Genomic DNA, 18,479 nt, shown 5'->3' with positions numbered 1-18,479 from the left:
TTCTGATGCTCCACTCAAGTGTGCTCCTGTGTACAAACGGGAGGTGCTCTGCCTCTTTTGGCTTCCTGACTGAGGCAGGATTTCACGGAGCGCAAAGCCACCGCGTTACTGATACGCGGCTTTTATTTCTGCACACAAATCAAATACGTGTGTATTGAATGTGGATAAGACGTATCGCTATTTTTAAAATGTCTTTCAATGCTCGCCATCGACTCTTAGCAACAAACTTCTGGAGGGCTACTAACTAAAATTAATTTTGTTTTTAACTCTGATGATGAAAAAAAATAAAACTAACATGGCAAAGAGCAACACAACAATGCATATGCTAACGATGGAAATTCCTTGTCAATATTGGCATTAATTAGCCCAATTGAAACAGCTTGGTCGTCTTGTTTACTTAATCTTCACAGTTCAACATTAAGAAGTCGGAGGCATTCTTTTTTTTTCTTGGCGTAGGTACTTACTTTCCAGAGTCTGCCATTATAATTCTCACTGTCGTGTTGTTGGTGGCTAGCGGCTAACTAGCTAACAAGCTAATGTGCGCGTTGCTTGGACTGCCTCAAATGTGCCTGAAAAGTGACCAATTCGACACAATTTAACGAAATTTTGTTTTGTTTTCTAATTATTACTTTTATTTTAGCCGCTATTGAAGTCTTTGCTCAACGCAGTCTCGGTTACCACTTTCACATACTTGCTCTAAACTCACCTATTTATGCTCGCCCACTCTATTGCCCATCATCCGATAACTTGTCACTTTTAACAGTACGCAGATAATATAATTAAATATATATATATATTACTATCGCTCTTTTAAAATAACTTGAAAAAAATGTAGATCAAACATTTTAAAAAATATGGATCAAACATTTTTGACCAAATCCTGGATTGATAAATATGAGTAAATTTATCACAATAGTACAAAGTACATGTTGAATTATTGATATTATGTTATCATTATTATTATCATTAAAAGATGATGTGGTAGAGAAAAACGAGGGCAGAGTCAGAATCAAAGTAGACAAAAAAAGATTAAAACAATTGTAAAAATGTGTTGACCAGTGCTTTTGAAATCAAAAGGAAAACAGTACAGCCATTGTTTATTTACCGTAGGGGTTCTGTAAAAAAAATAAAATTGCTACAATATGCCAGAAGTTATTAAAAGTAAAGACAGTTTGCAAGTTACAGATCATAGAAACAAGCAGAGATTCTTCTGTTGTCAGTGTATTGTTTCTTTCAGCGATCACTGCATAGAAAAGTTCCTAAAAGCAATTTCCAAAAACAGTTTCTCTCGGACATCCAAAGCTTTTGCAATTGGCTGGGCTTCCTGGCCCAGCATCTGTTGCCTGATTGAATGAGTGCAACCCTTTAAAAGCCTCTCTTCATAACAGGAAACCGCTCTCCCTGTTTCCTGCACAACAGGCTACACTTCCTTGGCAACAGATGGGAAAGGTTGGCGGTGTTAACCCCTTAGCTAACCTTTCTCGGAGATGATTGATTGATGCTGTATGAAGGCTGATCGCTCGAGGAACGTGCAAACACTGACCAGCTTCAGTGAAGGAGTCTCGGCAAGCTTCAAGGACACCTTGCGATGCACGGGTAGGCTGGGATGGTTGCCGGCTTGGTGTCTTAGATTTGATGGCCCACAACTCCAGTTTGATGCCCACATACCGGGATGGGAATATTTCACCTCATTTCTCCTTTTCATCAACATATTTGAAGGTCAATCTATGCAGCTAAAATTGCAACATGGGAGATTAAGAGTACACCCTTTCAGCAGCGGGGCGTAGTCAAAGAATGAGCTCAGTGGTATTGGGATTTGGACCTGACTGCAGGAGAGCGCGTATACGCATACAATACATCCCTGTCAAAACTCCCATTCCAGATGGCTTGCAGGGGGATTAAGTTAAACTCAATCACAAAGAAGTGAGAGTCGGGGAGGGTGCACGGCGTAGTCACCATATTGTGTTTTTTTTTTTTTTTTTCACTTGCATGAAGGTCATCACATTAGGGAAACCATTTGGTGTAAAATGCAATCAACATCTTTTAGTTGTATTAGAACATGCCGGTACTGTACTTTCTGCAGAATCTAAGGCATGGCAACGATTGGGCTGGACCACCCCCGCCCCACATCAGGTGTTTGACCATCCCACAAAACTCACATTACAGCGTTCTTATCTGGGAACAATGTTTTTAGGTGTCTTCGTATTTGCAATTGAACTGAAAACAACATGGCACGGTTGTCAAGGAAGAAACGGTCTTCCCATGGTCGCTATAGGTATTTCATAATAATACAAAGAGAGGAAACGGGTGATGATCAATAAAAGGAAAGACCGTAAAAATAAAATGGGAAGGTGTGGATGTTTCAGAAGCTGTTGGCTCCATTCATTCTTTGCATTTCAGCAACAAAGACTCTCCACGTTTTACTTTCTCATCCACAGGGGAATATAAAATCATAACTATATTTCAGTTTTATTGTAAAACACAATGTACGGTATATGAGTATACTGTATAACGTGTTATTGGTCTGGCTTGGCTTGAATCTCACTTCAAACTAGTATATATGTATATTTTGATCATAAAAGCTCACATGACGATATCGCATTTTTGATGGGCTGTAAAATCTGCAACTGTTGTGACGTTGGTCACGGGCGATGCAAAAATTAAAAAATAAATAGTGGCCGACGTCACTCGAGTTGCCAAACAAGGCACACTGCAGCACAGTTCAGTCTTGATTGGGCAGCGTTAGCGCGTTGTGCAGCAGATGTGTTCATAAATGAGGCAAAAAATAAATAAAAGGTTATGCTGCGTATGACAATATGTGAAAAGTTTTATTATATGAAATTACAATTCTGACACGACTATTTTTAGATACTGACACATAATCAAACAATATTCTCTGTTTGTAGAGGTATTATTAATAACTTAATAAAACCAATGGAGCCAATCATTAATTAAGATAATTTCTAAAAGTATGAATTTTTTTCTTATATGAATATTTGCTTTTCTTTAATTAATTGAATATTTAATGAAACGCATTAAGAATAAAAAAATTAATGAATGCATGTAAACTTGGCAAAATAAATTTTAAAAATAAAATAACAAATTGCCATTTTTAATCAATTAATCTATGAACTAACTTTCATTCGAATTAAAACAATGATAAATGGGTATCATTTAAATGTTACTTTATTTGAATGTTTGCAATAAATAAATCTAAAGTACGCTAAATGAAATGAATACATGAATTTTAGTCGACCAATTTTACTATAATGAATCATAATTAATGCATTAACTTGAAAGGATTCTTCATAAAATAAATACTCGGTGGGCCCGATTAAAGAACGTAGCGGGCCATTATTGGGCCATGAGCCGCACTTTGCCACCACTGAGCTAAGGCATAAATAGCATGCTGAAACTACTAGTGAGTTGCGTAATACATGACTCAGTTGTTTTGTTTCCACTTACTGCATTGTACTACTGTCATAAACTGGCTTGCAGAATAAGTGGCACACTCGTGGCACATTTACGGCTGCAAAAAAAAAAAAAGTAAGCTTTTGTTTTTTTAATAGACGACTAAAGATAGCTCTTATCTGTTTTTTTGTTCTTGTCTTCTATTCACACCCGCTTCAGTTGACCTTTTTCCTCTCATTTGGTCCAAAATATGTTTTGCTTTTGCAGGGTGTGCAAATAGATCCTGTCAAGCATATTGTGTCATGTGGCCGCCTGAAAAGAATGGCTTCAGGAGTAAATATCCCTCCAGATGTGGCACAGACGGTCAAAACATGTTTTTTTGGACAGAGGACACAAATTTCCTGGACCGCCCGTGTCTGCGCTCCGTCACTCCACCTGGAACATGACATGACTGAAATAGAGGAGGAGAATTGTGATATGAGGAAAACATGCTGCAGTGGCACGGAACAAACCAACGGTATCTCCACTCAACAGGAAAGGGATCAGGGAAAAGGGTCAGCGACTTGTTCCCAGAGCTGAGACAATCCATACACCTGCTTTGCCAACGCCTGCCCCACTCGCCCGAATGGATTTGCTGAGTGTTTTTATCCCTCTCTGAGACCGCGCGAGTGTGACGTCACACTTGAGCGCCGCTGATTACTGCAAAGCACATTCTCGCCTGTGCTCCCCATCATAGTATCCTCTTGCCAGGTTTGGAATTCTAATTAATACCTAAACCGGGGGTACTTCATCATCCTGCTAAGCAAACTGACTGAAGTGCATTAAGCCCCGGCACTGATGTATGTGATAGTACAATCAGGTTGACTCCTTAAATGACCGGACCGCCTTTGTAATTGGATGGCAAAGCCTTTGACTGCCGTAATGGATCGGCTCATTATTGACATGTATTATTGATTTCCAACCGCGGCGCTCTACTGAGACGTGTGCGTTTGCCCCGAGCTTTATATGCTGAGATAGAAATTCTAGACCCCGAGGATATGTATCGGTACACATATTAGAATTTATTAGAATCTGAGTGCAGGGATGTATTTTGGGAGTGTTTGCGAAGCTCAAAATGAGGTATCCTCGTCAATTAAGTAAAGAATATTGGTGGCTTGAAAATGAAATATCAAAGTCAACATTTTGTTTTATAATAGCCCAATAAGCTGTATATGTCATATACGATAAACTAAAGGGTAAAAAAAAAAAATTTTAATGGTGAAACAAATCCCGAAATCAAAATGTCACTCTGCAATATAAAGCCAGTGTCCGGCTCTCCAACACTCCCACAGCAACCTTTGCATTTATGCACAAACATGCACAAGCTGCAGAGCATTGAGGTCAGCACTTTGTCACAACACAGCGAATAAAGGTTGAATTCCTTACAGATAATCAATGACAGGGAACACTTATCGCTTTTTTAAATAGCAATATGTAAGAAAACATTCAGTAACAACAGTAAAATAAATAATGTTATTTATTCTATCAGGTTTACATAAAGTTGGGATTTTATCAGTGTTGTTTGTTTTCAGTCTCTATCCCCCTCCCCCTAAGAAATGGGGCAGAGTAAACTGAAATAAAAAGTGGCAGTGCTCGGCCCCTAAAAAAAAAAAAAAAAAAAAGAAATCCTCAGTAGTAGAAGGCCACATCTACAACACAATAGCTGTCACACGGCCATTAATTAGCCCCAAGCCCCTGGAGTAGGTCAGACTCCAATAACAGACACATTTGTTATTCTTTTTCACTATTAGCGCAAAGACAATCCTAGCGCTTGACTGTAAAAACAACGATTTACTGGTTCCAAATAAAAAAAAAAAAATACTCAAGCTGCCCTATATGTAAAAAGTAATTATGTCCAAAATAAAGCACCCAATCATGCAGACAAAAGTCCTTGTGGCTTTGCATAGCGTGGCTGTTTGTCATTTAACTTGATCGCGCTGGTCCATGGGGGTCGCATGGGGTCCAGTGATATTACTTGAAAGGGGGGAACGCAGCACTACGAAAAAAAAATTCTTCAAAAAAATAAATAAATCACATTTCCCGAAACTGTTTTCAGCTTTCAGAGCGAAGGGCTACTGGGAGGATGCAGCAATTCGTGCAAGTGCAAAACACGTCTTCGGCAAAAGCTTCCACTCCGACACAAGGCCAGGAGGAGGTGTAAGCACACGGTTTGAGTTACATAACCAAATACTGAAGAAGTCATTCAGCCGCGATGATTCTTTTATGACTTTGTGATTACACTTCATCGCTGCAAAATTAATTGACCTTAAGAATGTCTCGCCGCGGCATAGAATCCTGTCATTCGGAACACTATCAGCACCAACCACGAGTCGAAGCCTTCTGATAAAGCGGTCCCATTCATTCCGAGGAATAATATGTTCATAAATTGCGGCGCAGACGAAAACAATGATCGTCATACGCGCAAGAAGGAAAACATATCTGGGGGCTTTCCAACTTCTGACAATGCACCTTTTATCATGCTGCCTGTGAGCGCAGATATCGGTGACTGATGTGATGGCTGCGTGTGTGCGTGTACGCATATCGTGCATTATGTTTTATATGTATGCACACTCCTTCATTCTCATTGGTCCCGAGGCAGCATCTCATTTTCGGCTTCTTCCATCAGGACCGTGAGACTTTGGTCTCAAAGATAAAATGGCGCTTTTGGAATAATTGTCTCCTGTGATAAAGACAGTCAGGAAATGAGAAATCTGAAATCTTATAAGACGCACATCAATGCAGATTGCAACTACAAAGATTTATTTATTTTTTTTTTTGCTAACATTTTAAATATTGAAGCATCACTTATTGTTGTTGTTCATTGACTTATTTATTGTTTATTATTTGTAAGTTATAATTGTCAGCAAGGTAAGCTGCACGGAGTCTGTAATGATGTTATTCATGCAGACTGATGGCCAGAGCACCAGAAACCAACCATGGTGGTAAAAATGGGTGGTGCGTATAAGGAAGGGGATAAAACCGGTGCCAAACAAATGCGACTGCTAACTAGTTCTAGTATTGAGCTGATGCATGGACCTGTTCTTCGTTCTGAATACTGGGCCTCATTGCTCAGCGGTGAGAGCACTGGTCTTGTAAACCAGGGGTCGGGAGTTCAACTCTCCCTGAGGCCTAGTGACTATTCCCATGATGGATTCCTGCAGACAATTTATACTTTGAAGCCATTCAAATTTGGCATGTCTATGATGTGTCATTTTTGTAAATATTTATAAATGTCACTTTATAGGGCACATTTATTAAAACATTTTTCATACTTATTGGGGCTTGCCATCAAATGAAAAAAAAAATGGAACGAGCTTCTGCCTTTATGTTCACTCATGCAGTTCCAACAAGTTGTCAGTGTTTTACCATTTTGAACAGGAATGAAGAATTTTGAAATTTAGTTCTAAAAAAAATTGATCGTCTTTGGTTAAATCAGAAAGTATCAATTAAAACGTTCAACTACACCCTGCCTCCCACTGTTCCGAATTGTAGCAATTTTATTACCATAATTTGCCAATTCAATAAGAATAAATAATTATGTGCTTTACTTGTTTCACTTTATTCTTGAAAGACATCCATCCGTTTTTATTTTCCGCTTATCCCCATTTGGATCCCGGATGAGCAGGAGCCTATTCCAGCTGACTGCACATTGTAATACTTGCCAGCCCATCCATGCGCCCAAGCAGATGTTCACATTCACACCTAACAACACTTTAGAGTCTCTCGTATGTATATTTTGCCAAGGTGGGATGGCGCGGCTCTGCTGGAAGAAAATCCATGCAAGCACCGAGAGAATCTGCAAACTCCGCCCACAAGAGGGCCTGGGGTGAGATTCAAACCTTGAACCTCTCGACTTGTCAAGAGCAGAAACATCATCAACAACACATGCTGCCACTTTAAGGCAGCTGGCACAAACCGTACATTCTGGTGCACTCTTAAAAAAAATGTTAACCACCCTGTGTTTGATCATGCGTCTAATATAACAGTAAAGCACGGCTTGCGGTAGTGATAAAAAAGAAGTTGACCTGGCGCGTTCTTCAGCGTGTGTGCTCCTGTGCTGAATGAAAGACAGAAGAGCAAGAGGACACTTACAATAACATTATCTCAAAGTGATATCTGCCCCAGGTCATGGAGTGAGTGTCATTCGAAGCTGATGTCAATCAGCAGCTATCGCCCCGAAAGGGAAAATCTGTTTCCATGGGAACCCGGAGGTCAAAAAGGTCAGCTTTGATAAAATGAACCTCAACGGATCGTTACTGTCACCTCAGCCCATTGGCAGGTTTATATTGCCTGCGCTGTCATTATAGGTTGCGGCGAAAATCCCTCCGAGTCCTCCTCTTGGGACTCGCTCTCTCGCTTCGCCCCTCCCTAACCCAGCGGGCATTGTCTGCACAGACTGTCGCTGTGCCGTTTTAATTCAGCTCTATGGCGCCAGTGCAATAAGTCAGATTTAAGTCCGAATGATGCATCTTGAAATAAGTGTTCCTAACAAATGTGTGTCAGGGTGTCGGAGATTGAGATTTTTTTTTTTTTTCTTTCAATGAGATTAAGCGAAAGTGAATCACAGCTGAGGTCACAACCACGAGCAGACAGAATAAGCAGCATTTATTGTTATCTATTTTTTTATTCAATTAGGTTTGGTTAAGAAGGAGGATTAAGGCCACATAAATTAGGTGCATTATAAGAATGAAGTGATTTTGTTTTTAATTGAAAAAAAAAATAGTAATCAATTTTTTTTTTCTTTCTGCAAAAAGTCCAATATGTTACAAAAACATCAAATACAGTAGTTCATTCGTATGCTAGTTTATAAAGGGAACTCATATTTCATGCAAACGCTTAAAAATGTGATAAGACGGCCATTAGTTAATTTGATATGTTTGAATGACACTCATCAATATTTTCTTTTCAAATCCCACATTGAACTTTACAATACTGCGGTTGCCATCACATTTTACAACAATCATTGCACCACTTCGACTTGTAACCACGCAACACAGCCTTGAGCAAGCGATATCAATAAAAAGCACAAGGCAAAAAAAAAAAATGCTGTTTTCATTGAATCTGCTAAAGTTGCCCACTGTGAGAAAAGCTGCACCTTCAAGCCGCTTTATGAGCTCCATTAGAAAGTTTGTGCTAACTCAGACATAAGCAAGTCATAAAACAGGAGATATCCTCCTGGGGGCAAAGCTCACTATTGGATCCCTGCTTTGTTCTTAGGATGGACACGTGTTTATTGTGCTCAACAAAACCGCATTCCAACCCTCTCAACTACATCCTTTTCTTTGAGTGTTGCGTACGTATGTAGGAGATTCTGTCCTACATGAATCGACAGCTGCACTTTCATGACTTTGAAAAGGCGAGGGCAAGGGTTAAAGTCTGAGAGATGTTTCACATCTTGCGCCAGTGAAATCAAACGTAATGTCCGGCCGAATGGCTCTTACGGAGAGATGCCGCACTTGCAGCTGACAGTAGCTACAGACGAGGAAATGAAGCTCGAGCTGTCCACTGAGACGGCGGAATGAGGGGGAAGTGTCCTCATTCGCTGCGAAGCACAAGATATAGCAACGAATGCAGGCAAGTGGGTTCAAGTTGAAAATCTCAGGTGAAAAAGGAGCTTAAACATTTTGATTTTTCTAAACAATAAATAAATAAATAATATTGCAGAAAGACGTATTGTTTTGAATAGTTGACTCGGAGACTTTTTACATATTCGCCTGGACTCATACAAGGCATGTGATTGGTTCCTGGCCGCGAGTGGCTTTATCCCGCGAGCTGATTGGCTCCGCGTCATCGCAGTTTCACCCAGCAAGTACGGCTAGCTCAGCACTAGGACGACAAAACATCGGTAAGTAAAATGTTTAAGTGTTTGTAAGAGTTTGTCTTAAAACAGCTTACCTTAATTAGAACCCCGCATTGCGTTTTATCCAAAGGTCCTTGTTGATGTTATTATGCAAAGCGAAAGTTAAGCCATGGTTAATTCCGGCGATACAGCTTCTTCTTCGTGGGTTGAAAAAGAAGAGCGAAGAGAGGAGAAGAAGACAATGAAGAAGAGCAGAAGTAATGACAGTAGACTTGCTTTGCACAATAACAACAACGTTTTAAAAGAGCATTCATCCACCAGGATTGTATATTTTGGCTAAAATGAACCGTTGAATTCTAATTAAGGTCAATCAATTTTAAATTAAACTTTAATGTAGCAAACGTTATCATCAACTTCCGGGTTCATAGATCATGTTCCCCTCAAAGCCTGCAGCTTGGTATTCATTCTTCATTTGGCTTTTTTAAAGTTACATTTCTTGTGTAGCAAGAATTTAGAAGGTTAGGACCCATGTCTAGGTTGGGGGCAGTGCAACTGAGTAATAGAGCCATAAATCCCCCCTAGCAAAAAAAAAAAAAAGTCAACCCCTATTTCGCAGTTTTCAACTTTCTGGGTTCCTATTAACCGCAAAAAACGAGTGATTCCCGTATTTGATGAAACCCATTTTGTGTCACGTTCTATTTACAAAGACGTTTTCAATTTGATCAACACCTTGTTTCTCAAGACTGCACCTGAATCCCAACCTGCGGAGGACGAAGCTGTCACCATCTCATCACGAATGTGCATTCATTACCGTGCGGAAAGACAATGCAAGGGCACATCCAAACACTAACATGATTATGGAAATGAGTGCCAACAGCGATTTCTGCGCGACGAGCTTCGAAGAGGCAATTCCCAACAATTAATCAAAACTCATAAATAGCAATAATGTCATTGACTTTCACCGCTGGCAGACAGGAGCTTGGCCAACGTTGTTGCTGCCATTCACTCGATTTAATAATGGTGATGCATGCGGCTGGAGGTTGACGGAATAATGCATCATGCCAACATTTAGTTTGACGCCGTGGTGGCTAATCTAATTAGCCAAAATGACAAGTTTACATGCGTTTCATTTCATCTTAAATCGACACCAAACTACATTAAAATGTCATTGTGTTGCTCTTGCACGAATACATTAAACTCCATGACTCAGGTAAGATGTCCTGTATTGATGAATATTTGTTAAATAACACATTGTTGATTGCCACGTCTGTGTACTACTTGTGTTGGCTTTTTGACACGTACACTTTCTTTGACACGTGAGGTTAATAGAAGAGTAATAAAACATTATGAAGGAGTGAAAATAATTGTAGACAACCCCGATTACACATCAATAATGCGTGTTATGAAATGAATATCAATCTTCAAAGTCAATTCATTGTGCAAGGGTACCTAATGTTGTTGATGATCATAAAATCTCTTTGTTAGTCTTCTGACATTCCATGTAATTATCACATTTTTTTGAGTGTGTGTGTGGGTGGGGTCGGGGGGGGTTGGTTTCACGCCCAAGAAAATCTACATATCCTGATGTGGAAGTGTGATATTCGAGAATGTCATCACACACACAGTACCACGCCCTCCTCGCATTTTTTTCTTCTACAAGGAAGGTGTTAATTTTTCAATTTGCTCTCTTTTGCTCATTTGGAGCAAACTTTTGTATTTGTGTTAATGTGTACATGAGGAATCTTGAGTGGGAATTCTCCAAATGCAATCCCAGTCACATTGAGTAACCTTGTGTATGAAATGAGCTAAACTAAATGCCAACTTCCATTGAGTGGCTTTTTTTTTTTTTTAATTCAATAAACGAGTGAAATTTACTCCAAAACTCTTCTTGTAAAATTTACTTAGAAGGTCCATATGAAAAAAATTTTACTAGATTTTTTCAAGTAAATATCACCCACCATTTTTTGCCGTGTAGCTTTTTTTTTTTTTCATATTTTTTATATGGCGGTAGGTTGAAATATGTCCGTATCAACCCGCTGTTGTGCTGATCCACTTGAGTCTGGTCCCTCAGGGCTGTGTAGGCTTCTTCAGAGGTGATTTTTATATGTTTCCTATAAACTGCCCTTGAGGGACATCTTTGTTTATGGTACTTCTACTGAGCGAGATGAACTTATTTCTTCCCACCTGCATTTATGCTTTTCGCTTCTTGACATTTATCAACATTAGTGTTACCATGGGAAGGATATCGCAAAGACAAATATACGGCTCTTATCAAATCGTGGCAAAAGGCTAACAGCGCACGATCTTCCACGATCATACCTTGAAAAATATGGCACTATTATTAAAGCTTTACATTGTGTAGGCTACGTTAGCTGAACATTCGCTAAATTGGAGCTAGCGTTATGGAGCTGATAATATCGCCGCTGTAAGGCAAGCTTCATGTAGCGCGGATAGGTTGGAGCAGATTGAGCGGAAAATACAACAAAGTCATCACAACTCAAGTGTGGAATGTACTCGCAAGCACACCTTATGGTTTAATGTTTGGCCTCCTCGTGTGCGTCTGTGTGAAAGTCATAAAGTGGGGAAAGGTTTGAGAGAAAATCCAAGCTGTGATGGAGCTGCATTGATTTTGCAGCCATGTCCTGCATGCTAAATGCTCCGATTGACAGCTTCGCGAATGTCTCCAATGGATTTTCGGTGAACAATAATGAGTTGGTTTCATGTGAAATTCAGCAAAACAATCACTCAACGTCATAACGGCAAGAAAACATCACTATTGTTTCGGACATTCTTACCGATGCTAGTATCTAGTCAAAGCAAAAAGCAACATATTGGAAACAAGAATATCATAAAGTCTACAATTATGTGTACAAGCCACTCATTTTCTATTCATATTTTATTTATTGTCTCTATTTGCCGATAAATTGCAAAAAAAAAAAAAATCTATTATTTAAATCATACTCCCACTGATGCATTTTTAAATTTAATTATCATATTTTTCAGTCCAGTGGAAATGAAAATGTTTTGTATTGTATTTTCCTATCTGTAAGGATTTGGGCTTTGATCGCAGTTTGAGTTGATGTTGATGTTTTATAATCCTTTTGGTGAATTGCACGATCACATCAAAACTTAATCAGTGTAAATCCATGAACCATGTTGTCCGAAGATGACGAGTCATTCAAGAAATGGCGAATATGCAGACAATTTGATCGCCCAAAAATTAATATAATATGATACAATACTGTTTCCATAAAGGAGCTTACCGATATCGAAAATGTGAAACATTTCAGGGATTTCATCGGGAATCCAACATTTTTTTTTTTTTTGTGTGTCCTGGCTTATGATCACTGGCAGGCCTATTATCTGCTCCTACAGAGGGCCGTAAACTTAATGACTCAGCGTAATTTCATTTTCTACTTTATTATTAATATGTTGCTTGGCAGCTCTTATCAGGGGGTGAAGACTTCATCAAAAGGACTGGTTTTATTATCTTTTCTGCAGTCAATAAACTTGCTTCACCCGCAAATGCTCAAGGTTGGAATATTGAAAGTGTACAATTTAGGCAAATTTCCAATGTTTAGAGGCTTATAGAATCACAATTTTACATATGATGATGATACACAATGCTGCAAAATTAGACTCACACAAGAAGCGTCCACCACCAAGTGACCCACACACAATGTAGGCTAAGGCTGCAGCTTTGGTCAAGTGTTTTTTTTTTTTGAAGAAGTATCAGTAAATCCCCACTAGCTGGGGTGTAAGATTAAGTTCTGATCTATGATCCAGTCTCCTCAGGCTTAATATGGTAATACCTTCCTGCTCTACACCCAAACAGTCGTTGGAGAGCACAGCTCGGATTTACTCTTCATTACCTTGGCGGCTCGTTTAATTTTCAGAGCATTTGGGTGTTCTGTTGGAACCTGGAATGGGTCTCAGGACTGGCTGCCATTTGGTGCGATGCTGGGAGACAAAGCTGGGGCTTCTCTTTTTAATCACAGCAGAAAAAAAGGAGAACGTGATGAGACTATCCTGGTTTTTGGTCATGTCGGAATTTTCTTCCAATGTATTACAGAAAGTTCAAGTAGCCTGGTGTGTCTTTTTGTATTCCTCATATTTTGAACCCTGAACCATGATGAAGTCATTAATTAAAGGGGAAGTCAATCCAAAAATTGACTTCATATATAGATATATATATATATATTTATGTTTATGTTAACCTAAACGTGCTTTTTCTTTCTTCCTGATGCAATCACAGCCTCGCTTTTGTACAACATAAACTGTCACATATGCAAATATCTTCGAACATATCATTACTTCAGTCGATGAAGCATCTATTTCTCATTCTAATGATATGGCCAATGGGAGCGACATATGCAAACATATTGCTGCAATGAAAATGCGATAACAGTTAAAGTGTCACTGGAACAATTCAAATTTCACGCACAATTAAACTCAAAGGGCCTGCGTTTGCTAAAGGAGGTGTTACTAGAACATGGATGCTGACCGATGTCAGGATTTATTGGCTCCTGTGACTCCATTTGAATATTTATTGAAAACACCCGAGCTGTCAGAAAGTCGGAGATGTTGCACATTCTTGAGCATGTTCACTGGAGAGAGAGAGAGAGAGAGAGAGATGACAGAGCTCCGTACTACTCTGCAAAAGGATGTAAATCGATAAATTAAAAAAAAGAAATCTTACCACTAGGTTCTACATCAAGAAACTAACATTCTGGGAAAGTGTTTGTGTTGCGGAAATTCTTGTGTGAATATTGACAGACTGGACATTGTCTTCACAATGAACAACATTTGTTTGCAGCAAGGAGGCGACAATGGTGATGCAGGAATGGCCAAAGCAGGAAGCATGCTGAGGAGGACAGGAAATAGGAAGCGCAAGCCGGAATAAACGCCGGGGGGTGGGGGAAGTTCCTTTCTTCTGACTTAAGATTCTGCTGCTAGAAATGCCTTTTGTGGCTTTGGTGTTCTCGAAAGTCGAAATTCCAAGTAAGCGACAAAAATGTCTGACAGAAGGAACAAAAAAAAAAGACAAGAACTTCTCTTACACTTCTCTTATCTGTCAGCCAGGTAAGAGAGCTCGTCTTCACCCTCCCAAAAACGCAAGAAATATAAATGAACTCAGAAAAAAGTACGGATCACGGCCTTCACCTGCAAAGCACATGCGATTCACAATAGAACATTTTCCAGTCACAGCCAGTAAATCCAAACAGCCAATCGCAGGCTGAACCCGAGAGAAACAACATCTGTCGGATTTGTCACGTCCATGACAAAATTCTACGTAAGTGGATTGACGAAAATTAAAAGGTAGTTCCACTTCGGAACGGGGTGGTCGTAGATAACCACAATGTAAACTGCCTAAGAGAGAAAAGACAGACCCTTTTCCCGTTAAGATTTTATTACATCTGCTTGATGTAATTCTAAATTGCAGAGTAGCAATCTCACAGGTCCATGTTGAATAATTTGTTAAACAGTGATTCCTCAAAGTGCATTACGACTACTACCAGTGGATCGTGGGCTCCCTCTAGTGGCGTCTAGAAGAATCACTGCATAAGAATAAGGTAACGGCAGTCACAGCTCACCTGTTGTGTAGGTTTGAACACATTTGATTGTAAATATGAACGTGATTTCTTGATTTATGTTAGGTCAGCAGAGAATGCCTTGATGACCTTGACCTGATCCCAATCATGTATCGTGTCTATGTATATTGCACGCACTACGAGAAACATATTGGGATAATAGAGCAACAAGGTATTGCTATGTTGAGTGTAAATAGAGAACCAAATTATATTGCGAGCAGCGGTAATAAATCATCGGCATCTTAATGAAAGCACCGCGGCAGAGAGACTCATCAATCATTTTACGACCAAACAGAAACTCAGCCTGTAGCCTTCCCATCTCGCTGCGCTGAATTTGGGACAAGGCACCGTGACACATTATCATTAGCACAATCAAAACTGGCTTTCATTTGACAGGCTGTCACGATGACACTGACTACGTTCACAAGCAGTCAATATTCGGGTTAAGGTCGGAATTACAAATTCGTCATTTGAAATCACCTTTTTACATGGCTTGAACGAAATGTGGTGTCATAACGCAATTATACGTCATCTCTGCTTGTTCTTCCGCTTACTTCCTTCTTACTACATCTATCAAGAAACAGTGGCGGGTCGTGCATTTCATACGTAGGCCTTCAGTGAAGTCCTACTTAGTCCGAGAAATAATGGACAGAAAGACACTTACGCACGACTGAGCGAGTGTTGGACGACCTAGCTTCTCTTGAAAAGTCCGACTTGAAAATGACGTTGCAAGCGTATCTGCAATTAAGTCCACGCTTTTCCCTCCTCTGGCCACTGTGGTTTAAAAAAAAAAAAAAAAGAATATATTCCAAATTTTCGAACGGTCGCCAGTTACGACTTTAGCGCTGGCCTCTCACAAGTGAGTATCCAATCACAAGCTGCGTTCGTCACCTTCAACGTAAGGACAGCGAGAAGGCCTTACTGTCATCAACTCGTGATCTGATTGGTTGTTGCAACTGTCTATCAAATCTGAAACCCCTTTGACTTTGACAGAACAGATGCCCGCACGATTATATCTGAAGGCCTCGGACGAATAGTGCATGCTACTGGTATCATGAAATCTGCCTGGCAACACGAGCTAGCTGACTTCTGATTGGATAAAAACTCTCACCTAAAAATTCAACACTAGGATATAATGTGAAGAATATGATCATCATTTCTTCATTAAGAGAGAAGGCCTTGACCGTCCGCCACTGTCAGGCTCACTCCAAACGTGTGGTTTCGTACGTTCCAATCAGCGTATATTCAGTTTAGAAAAGGAGTAACCCAGGTGGAAATTTGGGTTACTTGCGTGCGTTTACACAGCTTTTAAAATTTCAAATACTCTCAATAATCAGGTTTTAAAAGTTTTATTGACTGCATGTAAATGTAGTCATTGAATGGCAAATTATTATGGAGACGGTCCAAAGTTGATAAATAAGAAAAATGAGTGAAAAGTAGACGATTTTAACCCCGTTTCCTTTAAAGTGATTGGAAAGATGACGAGGAGAAGTAAAGAGCAAGTGAGAAGACGTTCCCTCATTTCAAAATGGGTGTCGCATTAGTCATGTTGATAAAAATGTGCTCTTTGTTGCTCGGACTCCCCGATCGCTGCGTGCACCCTTTAGCTGCTCGGTATGGCTTCGTGATGGATGGCAAGGTCATCTCAAAGGCACGGCAGCGACATTGCCAACGTCCCTGTTAAGGTGGGAAGATGACAGATGGCATTTCGATGGAATCTATAAAATGGTGTCAGCACTGAAGGATGTTTTGACTTCTATTCCTTGACTGCCCTATTTCACAAACTTCTGCACATTTAACTGCTTGACAGCGGCACTCGTAATTAATGTCACAGGCATGAGATGTACAGAAAGTATTTGTGCACATGACTTTTCAATCCAGTGTTTTCCTGTCTCTTGCCATCTGCCATTATCTCTGAATCCGAGTGAAAAATGAACAAACCAATTCAGCACACAAGTGTGTCTGGATTCTTTTACCGAGATAGTTTTCAATCACCTGATCTGCATTTGTTTGTCTGCCTCTCTCTCTCTCTCTCTCTCTCTCTTTCTCTCTCTAGGGCAAACACTTTAAATACAACATCCAACTTATCCGCGATGCTGAGCATTTCTAAATCTTTTTGCCACAGAGCGAGTTAGTGATCTGTTTAATTAGAGCAGACTACAAGCCAAATAAATCTTTTCCAGGTTGAAACAAGCCAGCCAGGCACTCTTTTGGCCGACGATCCTCATAATGTCCAGTTTGCCTTGAAAATCCGCCTTGAAAATGAATTTTTAATGATGCCTCAAAGCCCTGAGCAGATTACATCGACGTTGCAACACATAGAATCTGATATGTGAATGTACAAAAAAAAAAAAAGTAAATACATAACATACAAATTAGCTGGAGCAAGCAGCCAAGAGAATCACTATGAAAAAAAAAAGGATAATAGATTGTTCGCAAGACCCCCTATCCAGCCTGTTTTAGGAATGTCCCCATTCCGACACACCTTATTCAAATGATCAGCTCATGGGCAAGGATTGCAAAAGCCTGATAATAATCCTGATGATTTGAATCAGCTGTGTTGATAGGACCGGACTTGGGCCAACCTGTTTTAGGCCAATAGAAAAGGCCTTGCAGTCCACACACACACCACCGCATTTACTTCACATTTCTTAAAACATTTGAAAGTCCGGACAGAATGAACAATTATGTTTGCATGCCTATTTAAATGCATGGAAGTCCCTCTCAGGTTCATTAATCATTGTGGAATGAGAAATTAAACACAAAGGTTCATTAACTCAATGCCGATGCAGTAAATCACATACTTGTGGGAGCTATCCTCACTGCTAAAGCCATTAAGCTTAATCACAGGTTCTCAATTTTATGTCTTCCATTCACACTAAATGCTTCATGAAATTCTACACTTCGATAGCAGCCCAGTGCAGTAAATCAACATTCGCCTAATTATTATTTTTGCGCAGCTGTTTTCTCACAGTTTGTTACAAGTGGTAATACTGTCAGAAATGTTTTAACAGTTAGTTTGGATAATTTTACAAGTGTCTTTCCCAGATATGAGGCGCGACAATGGTCTTTTTTCTCTTGAACAATCTCCGTCTGACTGGTATTTAATTGTTAAGTCACAGAAGTGATGTAATCATTGAGAGTGGTAGTCTAAATTGCTTTCTGATAATTTTTCGGTCAAATCTGCTTACACTGACATAATAGAAAACAACTAGAAAGATGGCGCCCCCTATTGGTTATTTAATGGAGACACTACAGCTAATTGACCTTGAGATGCGTGCACGTGTGTGCGCGCGTGCGTGTGTGCATGAGTACGTGCGTGTGTGCGTGTAGTAGTAGCGGTAGTGGGTTTGGGGTGCGGGTTTCACATATTACAGCGCCTCCTGCCACCACTTCACTGCAACCGCATCAAGGTGACCCTCAAAATTCTCAGGTTTAGAGTTCGGATCTTGGCTTCCCGGCAGCAGGCTACATGTGTTTTTCCTTGCGCTTGCATGTTGATTTTTTTTTCTGGGCACCCTGGCACCCTTAAATGTTAGGTTAATTGAAGACTTGAAATAAGAGTTACTCAAATACAAATCTTAAAGGAGGACAAGATCTGAGATGGCCCATTTTCACTAACAAGCTCAGTTTATTTA

The 18,479-nt window shown here is 39.9% G+C and overlaps 1 long non-coding RNA gene and 1 other non-coding gene across 3 annotated transcripts; one reads left to right on the top strand and one right to left on the bottom strand.

Annotated features, from left to right (window-relative positions):
- Positions 1-6,508: 6,508 nt before the first annotated feature.
- trnat-ugu (transfer RNA threonine (anticodon UGU)) lies at positions 6,509-6,581 on the top strand. The gene has a single exon. It is a non-coding gene; the product is annotated as a tRNA-Thr (tRNA).
- Positions 6,582-8,038: 1,457 nt separating this feature from the next.
- Positions 8,039-9,467, bottom strand: LOC148326818 (uncharacterized). 2 transcript variants are annotated; one of them, XR_015845852.1, is made up of 3 exons: positions 9,346-9,467; positions 9,165-9,276; positions 8,039-8,992 (listed from the first exon to the last, which is right to left on the bottom strand). It is a non-coding gene; the product is annotated as an uncharacterized LOC148326818 (long non-coding RNA). The 2 variants fall into 2 exon arrangements; XR_015845851.1 differs by having other exon boundaries at positions 8,039-9,276.
- Positions 9,468-18,479: the final 9,012 nt, after the last annotated feature.

The sequence above is a fragment of the Idiotropiscis lumnitzeri genome, chromosome 11, assembly GCF_059441095.1.
Source record: "Idiotropiscis lumnitzeri isolate Australia: NSW breed Sydney's pygmy pipehorse chromosome 11, RoL_Ilum_1.0, whole genome shotgun sequence".
NCBI lineage: Eukaryota > Metazoa > Chordata > Actinopteri > Syngnathiformes > Syngnathidae > Idiotropiscis > Idiotropiscis lumnitzeri.
This window is presented reverse-complemented; position numbering and strand designations above follow the sequence as displayed.